This window comes from Myotis myotis, unplaced genomic scaffold (genome assembly GCF_014108235.1).
Source record: "Myotis myotis isolate mMyoMyo1 unplaced genomic scaffold, mMyoMyo1.p scaffold_m19_p_4, whole genome shotgun sequence".
Classification (NCBI taxonomy): domain Eukaryota; kingdom Metazoa; phylum Chordata; class Mammalia; order Chiroptera; family Vespertilionidae; genus Myotis; species Myotis myotis.
Genome location: NW_023416346.1, coordinates 34,472,778 through 34,486,562, shown reverse-complemented (window position 1 = coordinate 34,486,562; position 13,785 = coordinate 34,472,778). Strand labels below are relative to the sequence as shown.

At 42.9% G+C, this 13,785-nt stretch overlaps 1 pseudogene; it reads left to right on the top strand.

Moving 5' to 3' along the window:
- Positions 1-13,541, top strand: part of LOC118654423 — a 172,786-nt pseudogene extending 159,245 nt beyond the window's left edge.
- Positions 13,542-13,785: the final 244 nt, after the last annotated feature.

Here is a 13,785-nt window from a genome sequence, read left to right as displayed (position 1 = left end):
TCTCCTAGTCTACTGTTGATACTTTCAATGGAGTTTTTCATTGCAGCTATATCACTCTTCATTTCTTCTTGGGTCTTACTTAAGTTGTTGATTTTTTCACCTGTTTCTTCTTGCTTCTTGCAGAGGTTGTCGATTTTTTCCTCAATCCGGTTTATGCACTCTAGCACCCTTATTCTGAATTCTTTTTCTGTCATGTTGCATGCCTCTGTATCACTTAGCTGCTTTTCTGGAGAGTCCTCCTCTTTCCTTTGGGGGTTTCTTTGTCTACACATGTTTGATCTCACTGACATATCTAGACGTTGAGTCGTTCAGTGGCTGCCCCCTGGGTGGCAGTGACTCCTTGGTCTGTGGTTGCTCTTCGGGCGGTTGCGGTAGCAGCTGCTCTTCAGTTGGCAGCAGCTCCTCTGGTGGGTGCTGTTCACAGCTGTGGTGGCTCTTCTGGCTGGTGGGGTGAGGTTTCACGTACAGCTGCTGTTCCTCAGCAGAGGGTGTGGTGCTCAGGAGGTTGTTGTTGCTTGGATCTGTGCGTTGATTTAAAGGCACAAAATACAACACAACAAGGCACCACGTACCAGGCAGTATACACAAATATATTCACGATATTAATAACCCCAAATAAAGGTGACCACCCGAATTAAGAGAATTAGGGGATAAGGAAGAAGGAAGAGAAAAAGATAAAAGAGAAAAAAGAAAAGAAAAGTAGGGACCAAAAAAAGGAGTGCAAAAATGAAATTGGGAAAAAGGAGGGGGGAAAATAAAAGCGAGAAAAGAAAAGAAAAGAAAGAGGGGAGAAAAAGAGCGAAAAGCGAGAATGAAGTGGAAGAAGGGAAGAGAATTTTTATATGAGGAGAATACTCCTATAGAACAGCCATTAATCCCAACAAATTCCAGCAACAGCTCCCTGGAGATGAATGCAAACTAGAAACAACCAATAATATAATGATGAAAATAGAATGGAGAACACTAATCCCAAAATAAAATAAAGAGAAAATAAAATGGCACTTTAAAAAATGGTAAAATGGTAGCAGTAATAATACTGGTTAAAAATAAGAAGGTAGTAATTAAAAGGGTAAAATCAGGTGATGGAAAAAGAAGAAAAAAAAAGAAAAAAAAGAAGAAGAAAAAAAAAGAAAAGAAAAAAATTGGTTTCTTAGTTAAAAGGTGAAAAAAGAAAAAAAAATTGCAGTAGTGAAGGTCCTTCGGTTCTTCTATTCTTCAGTGTGGCTCGCCTTAGACCTGCCAGGTATTCAGGAGAGTGTTGAGTTTTCCTGGGATACACTGTTCCTCTGTGTTGTAAACCACAGTCCTTATTTTAAAGCAGGCCGCATTTGTTTCCCAGACTGCCTTATTTTGTGTTTAGCAAAGAGTCAGTTTGTGGGTCAGCCTCTGGGTGGCAGTGTTCTGGGGTTGGCCTCTGAGGCTATAGGGCCTCTCTGTCCAGTGGAAGTTCACTGCCCAGAGCTGGCTGCGTAATAGTTAGTTACCGGCGCTGTGTTGTTGCTGGGATTGAAAATCCCTCTATAGGCCAGACCCTGTTAACTCCCAGGGACTGATCAGGTTATTTTAATCCTTGATCTCTTACAGGGTGGAATCTGGGTGTGGCTGTGCTCCTTGCCTGGGGGCTGGGGGGAGGAGTCTCACTCTCCGGAGAGAATGGCTGCCCCAGTCCTGGACTCAGGGGTGTCTCAGCACTTAGTTGGCTGCCACCTCTCCCGGCCCCCCTTCTCTCCTCAGTCTCTCCCCAGATTCCACACCTCCGCACACTCTCCCTCTCTTCAGCACAGGTCAGTGTCTGTATCCGAAATGTCCCATGAACAGGATTCAGTGAAAACAAACAAACGCCGGCCGTGAAAACGGGGAAGGCTTGGTTTCTGTAAGCTTCTTCTCTTACCGGGACTGCATGGTCTGGTCAGCTCTTCAGGCTGCCCCCTTTAGGCTCAGTCCTCTGTGATCACAGAACCCAGCTCTCAATTCCCCCGGCGGCGCCATGAATCCCGAAGTTCTCCTTTCCCCCCCGTCAAGGGCTGTGCCTGTCCCAAGGGACGCAGCTGTCTGCCACGCGGTCTCCCTCCGACTCTCTGGACTCAGAGGTCTGGCAAACTTTCCTGCCCAAATCCCTGTTTTTTTTTACCTTTCCAGGGGAGTTCTGCTCTTCCTGGCTGCAAACCGTCTCACCAGCTGAGCAATTTTGCCAATTCGGTGTGGGTGTTATTAGTTTCAGCTGCTCATTCCATTTGCTCCGGGACACGACCTGGGACACGTCTGCCTATCAATTTTTTTTTCTTGTTGTTTGTTTGATTGTTTGTTAGTTTATTTTTTTGATTTTTATTTTATGCTTTTGTTTTTCCTCTCCTCGCTAGCTCTCTTCTTCTAATAGCTTAATTAGTTTCACTGACCAAACTCAGGCTTATTTGCCCTCTACTCTATTCTCCTTTTCCAAAAATAGATAAATATGTAGATAGATAGATTAAATGGGAATTTTTTATATATAAAAATTTTAATATGTATATTTAATATATTTTTAATTATTATTTTTAATTATTATTTTTATTCAGTATTTTGTTTTTTACTTTTCATTTTACACACTCATTCTCTTTCTACCTCCTCTATACTGAATCATGGTCAGTCCCCCAATCATTCAATTCCTTTACCTTACCCTCTGGAAAAAAGCTCTGCCTTTTCAGATTCAGCTCACCCCCCTCCACCTTTTAGTCTGGGTGTTGTTGTTTGCATTTTTTGGTTTAGTTATTGGTTTTGTGGAGTTTTCTCTCCATATCTGTATATTTTCCCCCTTCTTTTTCCTTCTTTTTATTTTCTCTCTTACCTTTTTACTTTTCCCAATATCATTTTTGCACTCTTTTCTCTCCCCTAATTCTCTTTTCTCTGGTAGTAACATTTACTTGGGGTTATCAGTGTCGGGAATACATTTGAGTTTTTTTCCCTCTGTGCTATGTCTTGTCAAGTTATATTTTGTGCTTTTTGGTCAGAGTGAGCCACATAACCATTTTGAGAGGAGCAAAAATGGGGAGACAAAGACACAACCTCCATACAAAAGCAAAGGAGGAATGACCAGAAAAGGAAGTAAACAAAAAGGAGGCAATCCATTTGTCAGAGAAAGAATGCAGAGCAATGGTCATAAGGACACTGAAAAGACAAATTCAACATCTGTAAGAACCGAGAGGAAATGAAGAAGTACCAAGAAGAAATGAAGAATGGCATCACTGCAATAAAGAACACCAAAAAAAAGCATCAACAGTAGACTAGAAGAAGCTGAGGACCACATCAGTGAGCTAGAAGACAAGCTAGGAAAACAACAACACCCAAGCAGACCAGCAACTAGAAAAAAAAAAAAAACTTTAAAAAAAACAAGAGAGACTAAGGGAGCTTTGAGACAACATAAAAAGAAACAACATCCACATAATAGAAGTACAAGAAGAAGAGGAAACTGAGCAAGGAATAGAAAACCTGTTTGAAGAAATAATGATAGAAAACTTCCCTGATATACGGAAGAAAAAACTCACACAAATCCAAGAAGCTCACAGAGTCCCAAACAAAATGAACCCCAAAAGACTGACGTCAAGGCACATTATAATTAAATTGGCAAACACCAATGACAAAGTAAGAATCTTAAAAGCAACCAGAGAGAGACAGAAAGTTACCTACAAAGGATCCCCCATCAGACTAGCAACTGGTTTCTCAAGAGAAACACATCAGGCTAGAAGGGAATGAAGTGAAATATACAAAGTCATGCAAAGGAAGGGCCTGAATCCAAGAATACTGTACCCGGCAAGGCTATCAATCAAAATTGAGGGGGAAATCAGGAGCTTCACAGACAAAAAAGGACTAAGGGAGTTTATTACCACCAAACCAGCAATGCAAGAAATGCTAAAGGGACTGCTGTAAAAAGTAAAAATAGGAAGGGAAGAAGGAACACAGGCATAAACTATAAAAATGGTGACAAAGAAGTACCTATAAATAATAACCTTAAAAATAAATGTATTAAATGCTCCAATCAAAAGACATAGTGTAGCTGAATGGATAAGAAAATATGACCCATATATTTACTGTCTACAACAGACCCCCCTCAGAACAAAGGACTCACACAGACTAATAGTGAAGGGATGGAAAAAGAATTTCAGACAAATGGAAATGAAAAAACAGCTAGGGGAGCAATACTTATATCTGACAAATTACACCTCAAAGTGAAGGCCATACAAACAGGTAAGAAAGGCCACTTCATAATAAGGGAGCAATTCACCCAGAGGCTATAACTCTGATAAACATATATGCACCCAATACGGGAGCACCCAAATACATAAAATAACTTCTGGAAGATATCAAGTGAGAGATCAACAGCAATACAGTCATAGTTGAGGACTTTAATACCCCATTAACACCACTGGATAAATCCACTAAACAAAAAATCAGCAAAGAAACATCAATCCTAAATGACTCACTATATCAGATGGACTTAATTGACACCTTCAGAACATTTCACCCCAAAGCTATAGAATATACAATCTTCTCAAGTGCACACGGGACATTTTCAAAGATAGACCATATATTGGGACACAGGCAAAGTCTCTTCAAATTCAAAAAGATAGAAATCATATCAAGCATCTTCTAAGATCACAATGGCATAAAATTAGAAATCAACTACAATGAAAAAAAAAACAGAAAAAAAAAACAACAACAAACACTTGGAGGCTAAATAGTATGTAGAAGAAAGCCCACTACATGGGATAACACATTTGCCAATGCTATTACAGATAAGGGTTTAATCTCCAGCATTTACAGAGAACTCATACAACTTAACAAAAGGAAGATAAACAGTCCAATAAAAAATGGGCAGAGGACCTTAATAGACACTTTTTGAAAGAGGACATACAGAAGGCCAAGAGACATGAAAACATGCTCAAAGTCTCTAATCATCTGAGAGATGCAAATCAAAACAGCAATGAGGTACCATCTCACACCTGTTAGAATGACTATCATCAACAAATCAACAAACGACAAATGCTGGCGAGGATATGGAGAAAGACGAACCCTTGTGCATTGATGGTGGAAATGCAGACTTGTATAGCCACTGTGGAAAACAGTATGGAGTTTCCTCAAAATGTTAAAAATGGAACTCTCATTTGACCCAGTGATCCTACTTCTAGGAATATATCCCAAGAAACTAGAAACACCAATCAAAAAGGATATATACGCCACTATGTTCATAGCAGCACAATTTACAATAGCTAAGATTTGGAAACAGCCTAAGTGCCCATCAGCAGACAAGTGGATTAGAAAATGGTTGTACAGCCCTAGTTGGTTTGGCTCAATGGATAGATCGTCAGCCTGTGGACTGTAGGGTCCTGGGTTCGATTCCCGTGAAGCACACATGCCCAGGTTGCAGGCTGGATCCCCAGTGTGGGGCGTGCAGGAGGCAGCCAATCAATGATTCTCTCTAGTCATTGGTTTTCTATCCCTCTCTTCCTCTCTGAAATCAATAAAAGTATATTTAAAAAACAAAGACTGCAGTACATCTACACAATGGAATACTACACTGCTATAAATAAGAAGGAACTTTCACCATTTGCAACTGGATGGAACTGGGGAGTATTATGCTATGCAAAATAAGCCAATCAGAGAAAGATAAATATCACATGATCTCACTCATATGTGGAATATAATGATCAATATAAACTGATGAACAAAAATAGATCCAGAGACAAGGTAGCACTGAATAGACCGTCCAACCTCAGAGAGAAGTCAGGGGAGCTGGGGGGTTAGAGAACAACCAAAGGACTTTATACATGCATATTAGCATAGCCAATTGACACAGACACTGGAGTGGTGGCGACTTGCCCTCGGGGGTGGGAATGGTGCGGGGTCAATAAGCGAAAAAGGAGACATATGTAATACTTTAAACACTAAAAAAAATACACTTTGAATGTGTATTCCTAAAAGGACAACATTGGCCACTTGATTTTAGTCCACATTGAATAAAGAGTGTAAATTGTAAAAAAAAAATAATAATAAAATAGAAGTTAAAATTGGAGATTCTTCCTCACAATAATGATGTAGCCTTAAAAACAATATCTATTGGAGCTCAAATTTTGTCTGAATGAGGCCCGATGGATGAATGAGTTATCTCTGTTGCAACTCTTTTAAACTTGGCAGTAGCCTACAGACTCAATTTGGGACACAGCAACTGGACTGTTTTGCTTAAAACCCATAATTTAATTTTAGCAATAGTTTCTTTAAAACTATTTAAAATAATGTTTTAGGTCCAGCATCATGTCCAGTGTAGCCACATGTGGAATTATTATTATGGAGGAGCATACATTCTGGTCAAAACTGATGATTTGATATAAATATTTTGTACATAGTATTAATTTCCCTTGACAATTTCAAACTAACTTATCATACAGTTTCACATGGCATCTGTTAAATTGATCTAAATTTTAGTCATTATTTAAAATATTATATCTTGTCCATAATTGAAATTTGGTAACTCAAGACAAATAAGTTTTCAAGCAATTAATTCAGTGTATGGACACTTTTCTATAGCTCCTTTAAGAAATAATTCTAATTGAATTTACTTTGAAGACACTGTTTTAGCTACTTTGACCAACATATATTTTAAGTTTTCTCATTTCAACTTATTTACCCAACTTTCAATCATTTCTCCTTTTTTATAAGTTGTAAATGTTATTCACCTTTTAGCAACTAGTCTTATTTCATAGCCTTAATACAGACAATTTAAGTCAATACTTTTATCCACAATAACTAACATGAAAGAAAATAAACTAAAATGAAAATCATGAGGCTAATTTAAAAAGAAAATGACACAAAGACTAATACCTATTATATTTGATGTTTATACGAGTCATAAGTTTCATCACTGACTATTTTCTCTAGCTTAGTTTTATTAGCATCCTTTGAGCCACAAGACGCTTTATCTTAATTCACATTATTTCTAACTGAAGGTAATAAAAGCTTATTTTTATCCAACAAAGCAGTGCTTTGTGATTTTGCTTTTTCCCTTATAGAGTCTTTCAGTCTTCTTAATACTTTTCTATCTCCCACTACACAAAAGAAAGTTGAATAATTTCTTTTGAATCAAAGGAATACTCACACAAAACCCCAAGCAATTCTTCATTGCATCTTGAGCCAAAAATAATGCAAAGATAAAGAATAAAATTTAATGTTTTAGTGACATTTTACTGACGTCCATTTTTTAACATAGATTAGTCAATAAAGCAGAATGAGTAAAAGACAGACAGAAGATAATATCATGTCTCACCATCTACTATGCTCTCCTCAATGCACCAGTCACATTATTCATAAGAAAACCCAACCTGCTGGCTGATCTGTCAATCAAAAGAGTATAAAATGCCAAAAGAAAATAATTCTAATTTTGTATGCACATGAATGATGAAATATTCTTCAAAAAAGATGTATTATAAGCCAGTGATTTCCAACTTAATGCTTACAGTATAATATTAGAAAACATCTGTAGCATCTATGAAGGGATTAAACATATCCAAAACAATATTGATCATACAATGTATAATTATGATAATACTAGTGGCCCAATGCATGAAATTCATGCAAGAGTAGGCCTTCCTTCCCCCGGCTGTCAGCACCAGCTTCCCTCAGGCACCCAGGACCCAGGCTTCCCTAGAAGCCCTGGTTTCATCCGGACGGTCATCTGGTCTAATTAGCATATTACCCTTTTATTATTATAGATCACTACTACAGTGATATGATGTCTCATGATAGTTGTCAGAACAGCTCAAATAATTGCAGTATTCTCTTTGTAGATCTTAGGCTTGTTGATGGTATTTATTTAAAACTGTTTAAATTGTTCTAATACATTAGTATGCAATGCAGCATAACTCCTCAATATATGGGGCAAAGAAACAGTGCACATCCAGGTAACTGAAAGTTCTAAAGATAGTTCTCTGTATTAGTTGGATTACCATATAGCTAAACTTACCTAATTCATGTAAATCTAGATTTAGGAGGTTATACTTTATTTGATCTTTAGTGTGTTGCAATATGTCCAGTAAAACATGCTTGGATATGGTAGCCCAAAGAAAGAACACAGGCCTTGGGACTTAGAGATAATAGTTTTGAAGTAAATCAAGGCAAAATAGACTTAAAAACAAAGGCTATAACAAGAGACAAAGACAGATCCAGCAATTCTACTTCTGAGTATTCATACTAAGAAACCCAAATACTAATTTGAAAACACTTATACATCCATACATTTATTGCAGCATTATTTACAATATCCAAGATATGAAAGCAACCTATGTGATGCTTTCCATCAAAACATTAATAACCAACATATCCATCAAAACATTAATGGATAAAAAGAAGTGGCTCATTTATACAACCGAATATGAATCAGCCATAAGAAAGATTAAATTTTGCCATTTGCGACAATATGGATAGACCTAGGGGATATTATGCTAAGCAAAATAAGTAAAATACTATAAGATTTCACTTATATGTGGAATCTGAAAAACATAATAAACAAAACAGAAACAAACTCATAGATACAGAGAACATTTTGATGGTTGCCAAATTGGAGGGGGGCTGGGGTTTGGGTGAAAAAGTGGAAGAGATTAATAAGTACAAATTGATAGTTACAGAATAGTCATGGGAATGTAAAGTACAGCACTGGGAATATAGTCAATAATATTGTAATAACTATGTATGGTGTCAGATTTATTGGGGTGATCACTTAGTAAGTTATATAAATGTCTAATCACTATGTGGTACCTGAAACTAATATAATATTATGTGGTATGTCAACTATAATTGAAAATGAAATATATATTGAGAGATAATAGAAGTTATTTTCCTGTTTTAAAGTTGTATTATTCAAATAATCTTAAAAATAATATTTCAAGGTAAATATTATATGTGACAGCTATATTGATCTCCATAATACAACTGAAAAAAAGTGAGACTGAATGAGTTTGTGACTTAACCAGGAATCATAGCAACTCAGCCACAAAGATTTTTCTGGGTTTATTTACAAAAATTGCCCATAGTTTCAGAAAAACCTAGCTGTATAAAATTTCCCCAATCTTCTTTTTAAAATGCATCCAAGCCCTAGCCGCTTTGGTTCAGTGGATACAGCGTTGGCCTGCAAACTGAAAGGTCCCAGGTTCGATTCCGATCAAGGGCACATGCCCGGGTTGTGGGCTCGATCCCCAGTGTGGGACTTGCAGGAGGCAGCTGATCCATGATTCTCTCTCATCATGGATGTTTCTATCTCTCTCTCCCTCTTCCTTCCTCTCTGAAATCAATAAAAATATTTTTTAAAAAATAAATAAAATACATCCTAAAATTTTGTAAATTTGTTATACCAAAGTTCAATTTAACTTGCCTGTTTTGCATGAATATGACTTGGCTTATGTTATACATCATTGAATAAATAACAGGATATTATATTTTGCCAAAACATAACTTTAAGTTGTAAATGCTATTTTCTGACAGGTATTCTGTAACTTAGGTGTTGAACCAGTCTCTCAATATTTTAGCATTAAATAGGAAATGTAAATGTGGATTCATAGCCAGCAGGTCCAATGGGATGTTTTCCCCACCCAGTAGGTAAAACCATCTTTCATACATCCTGAACTCATATATTTTTTAAGAAAATTTAGAAAACATGTTGTAGTGATTGCAAATTAATACAAAACATTTTGAAACCAGGGATAATATTAATAAGAGAAGTGGTTGCCCTGGCCAGGTGGCTCAGCTGGTTGGAGCATCGGAGCATCGTCCCATACACCAAAAGGTTGTGGGTTCCATTCCCTGTCACATCGCATACCTAGATATAGATTCAATCCCATTATGTAGAGTAGGCAACAAATGTATGTTTCTCTCTCACAATGATGATCTCTCCCTCTCTCTCTCTCTCTCTCTGTCTCTCTCTCTCTCTCTCTCTCTTCCTCTCTTTCCTTATAGTTCTTTATGCAATGGCTTATCCCACATCTGATTCTGCCATTCCCTAGTATCTGCCCATTAAATTCAAAAGAATGAGACATGTGTTTAGCAAACTATTACCTCATGTTACTCAGAGCAAGAAAAATCACCTTAACAAATGAAAGATAAATAAACTTATTAAAGCATTATGCATTGCTTCCAAGCACCAAATAACAAGAAAGATTCCCTCATAAGAAAATAATGTCTCATTATGACAAATTACTTTTTTATATATACATTTTTTTTATTTCAGATAGGAAAGAAGAGAGAGAGATAGAAACATCAATGATGAGAGAGAATCATTGATCAGCTGCCTTTTGCATCTCCCCTACTGGGAATGGATCCTACAACCTGGGCATGTGCCTTGACCCTGACCAGGAATCAAACCATCACCTCCTGGTTTATAAGTCAATGCTCAACCACTGAGTAACACTGGCCAGGCATGACAAATTACTTTTTATTTTCTATAAATTGTAGGCTGTTGGATTTGTTAAAGACACCAAAGTGTGGAAGTCTTAGTATTATTTTCTTCTCTCCATTATCTTCTCAAAATGATTCTAAATGTTCTTCATTTCTCAGTGCTGATAGTCTGATTGGCATAAGAAAGACTAAGGAATGCTTGAGAAAAACCACAGATGTGGGAGACAAAATAATCAGTTTCATCTGGACTAATTTGTTAAAGCTCTTTACCTTATACCTATATACATTATCAACTATTCTTCTATATCAATTATCCTATCTAATAAAAGAGAAACATGGTAATTAGCCATACATCCGCTACCCTTCCCATTGGCTAATCAGGGCGATATGCAAATTAACTGCCAGCCAAGATGGCACCAGCAGCCAGGCAGCTGAGAACAGGAGGCTTGGTTGCCCCAGCGATGGAGGAAGCCAAGGTTCCCAGCCTGGGGCTGCTGAGGCTCTGAGCTCCCGAAGCAACAGCTCCAAAAGATACAATGTTTCAATTATAGAAGCTATAAGATGGCAGTTAATTTGCATACTCAGGCTCCAAGCAGTAGAGTGAAGCCAAACAGCCCTGAAGCCGCAGAGTAGAGAGGCATCCTGCCCCGGGATCAGCGGAGCCTGATGGAAGCCCTGTGTGTTTATGCACCCTGGGGGTGCAGAGGTCCTGTCCTAGGAAGAGGCCAATGGCAAAACTTCCGACTCTGAGAAGCAGCTTGGAGGCTGGAAGGCGGCTCCTCTGACTTCAGTGCTGGAGTCCCACTGCTCCACCAGGAGAGGAGCAGAGAAAGGCCGGAGCCTCCCTCAAGGTGACCCAAAATCCCCACCCACACCAGGCAAGCTGCTGGGACTTTTCGTGGAGGACTCACTTCCAAGCCCAGCCAGTGGCCGTGCCGCAGCCATGGCACTCCTGGGTGCAGGCCCCAGCGGGATGCTGGGTGGCGGCAGGGGCGCCTTGAGTCCTGGGCTCCTTGCCTGCCTTCCAAGGCTTCCTGCTTTAGGGACTCGCCCTCCGCCAGCCTCCTCCTCCCCAGCTCCCAGAGCAGAGGACCCACCCAGGGCGCTCCCTGCTGGACGAGGGGGTGAATGGAGCCGCGGGGACTCCCAGGTGAAGGGTCGCCCTGGGGAGGAGTCCCGACACCTCCATGCCCTGCTCCTGGAGAGCTGCCCAGGCCCTGAGTGCAGCATGGAGCCGCGCAGGCCTGGAGGGCACGGGTGGGGGCGGGGCACATGCGCCTGGTGCAGCAGGATGTGCTGGGGAGCCGCCCGCCCACCTTCCAGGGCTTCCTCCTGCTTCAGGGCCTCGCCCTCTCCTCGGTCTCCTCCTCCCCAGGGCCCAGAGCAGCGGACCCACCGAGGGCGCTCCCTGCTGGCCGAGGGGGTGAATGGAGCCGCAGGGACTCCCGGGTAAAAGGGTCGCTCTGGGGAGGAGTCTGGACACCTCCAAGACCTGCTCCTGTTCAGCAACATCCCCAAGATCGCACGTCTGCACCGCGGGCTGTGGGGCAGCGTGATGGCGCTGATGGTGGAGAAGGCGCTGCGCATGCAGGGGCTGCTGCAGCCCGGGACCTCCTCAAAGGCTTCAAGATGTTCGTCTCCCTCTTCAAGCCCTACATCCAGTACTGCATGGAGGAGGAGGGCTGCATGGGGTACATGCGTAGCCTGCTGCAGGACAACAACCTCTTCCCGGCCTAGGTGATGTGGGCCGAGAAGCACCAGCAGTGCCAGCGGCTGAAGCTGAGTGACATGCTCGCCAAGCCCCACCAGAGGCTCACCAAGTACCTGCTGCTGCTCAAGTCGGTGCTGAGGAAGAGGGACGAGCCACGTGCCAAGGAGGCTGTCATCACCATGATCAGCTCCGTGGAGCGCTTCATCCACCACGTGACCTCGTGCATGCGGCAGCGACAGGAGCGGCAGCAGCTGGCCGCGGTGGTGAGCTGCATGGACGCCTAGGAGGTGGTGGAGGGTAGCAACGATGAGGTGGACAAGCTCCTGAAGGAATTTCTGCACCTGGACCTGACCGTGCCCATCCCAGGTGCCTCCCCGGAGGAGACACGTCAGCTGATGTTGGAGGGCAGCCTGAGGATGAAAGAGGGAAAGGACAGCAAGATGGATGTGTACTGCTTCCTCTTCGGAGACCTACTCTTAGTGACCAAGGCAGTGAAGAAAGCTGAGAGGACCAAGGTTATCAGGCCACCACTGCTGGTGGACAAGATCGTGTGCCGGGAGCTGCGGGACCCTGGCTCCTTCCTCCTCATCTACCTGAATGAGTTCCACAGCGCTGTGGGGGCCTACACGTTCCAGGCCAGCGGGCAGGCTCTGTGCCAGGGCTGGGTGGACTCCATTTACAATGCCCAGAACCAGTTGTAGCAGCTGCATGCGTAGGAGCACGCGGGCAGCCAGCAGCACCTACAGAGCCTGGAGGAGGAGGAGGAGGAGGAGCAGGAGGACGAGGAGGAAGATGAGGAGGAAGAGGCGGGTGGGGAGAGTAGTACTTCCGCCGCCAGCTTCCCCACCATCCTGCGCAAAAGCAGCAACAGCCTGGACATCCAGCACTGCGCCTCGGACAGCTCCACGGAGACCCTGGCCGTGGTGGTGCTGGAGCCAGGGGAGACGCTCTCCTCTAAGGAGTTCGAGGGCGGCCCCTTCAGCTCCCAATCGGACGAGATGTCCCTCAGTACCACCGCCTCATCTGTCACACTGACCAGCGAGCTGCTGGCCCTGGGCCCCGGGGAGGGCAGCTCCTGCTCCATGGACTCCGCCTACGGCACCCTCTCCTCCACCTCCTTGCAAGACTTTGCGACCCCAGCCCCTGTGGTGGAGCCAGCTCCCCGGCCCCTAGATTTACCACAGGCCCCTTCACCCCCGCCCTTGCCCTGCCTCCGCCACCGCCCCCCTGTCCAGCTGCTGCCCCGCCTGCCCCACCTGCTCAAGTCCAAATCTGAGGCCAGCCTCCTGCAGCTGTTGGCAGAGGCCGCCACCCAGGGGGCGCCCCAGCCCCCAGCCGCAGCCTGTGGGAACTCTGCTTGGCTGCCACAGCCACCGGCGCATCAGGACCACCCTGCTGCTTAACTCCCAGGCCCTGAGCACAGTGTGGAGCCGCCATGCCTGGAGGGCGTGGTCCGGGGTGGGCGCATGTGTGCCTGGTGCAGCGGGACTTGCTGGGGAGCCGCCCAACTTCCCCGCCGGGCCTCAGGCCCGGCGCCCAACGTGGAAGGGCTGCAGTGCGGCCACCAGGTCCTGAAGGCTGCCCTGAAAGTCACACAAAGACAACCTTCTACTGGAAGGCAGGCATGTGGTGCTCCGGGAAGATTCCGGAGGTAGGGAAGA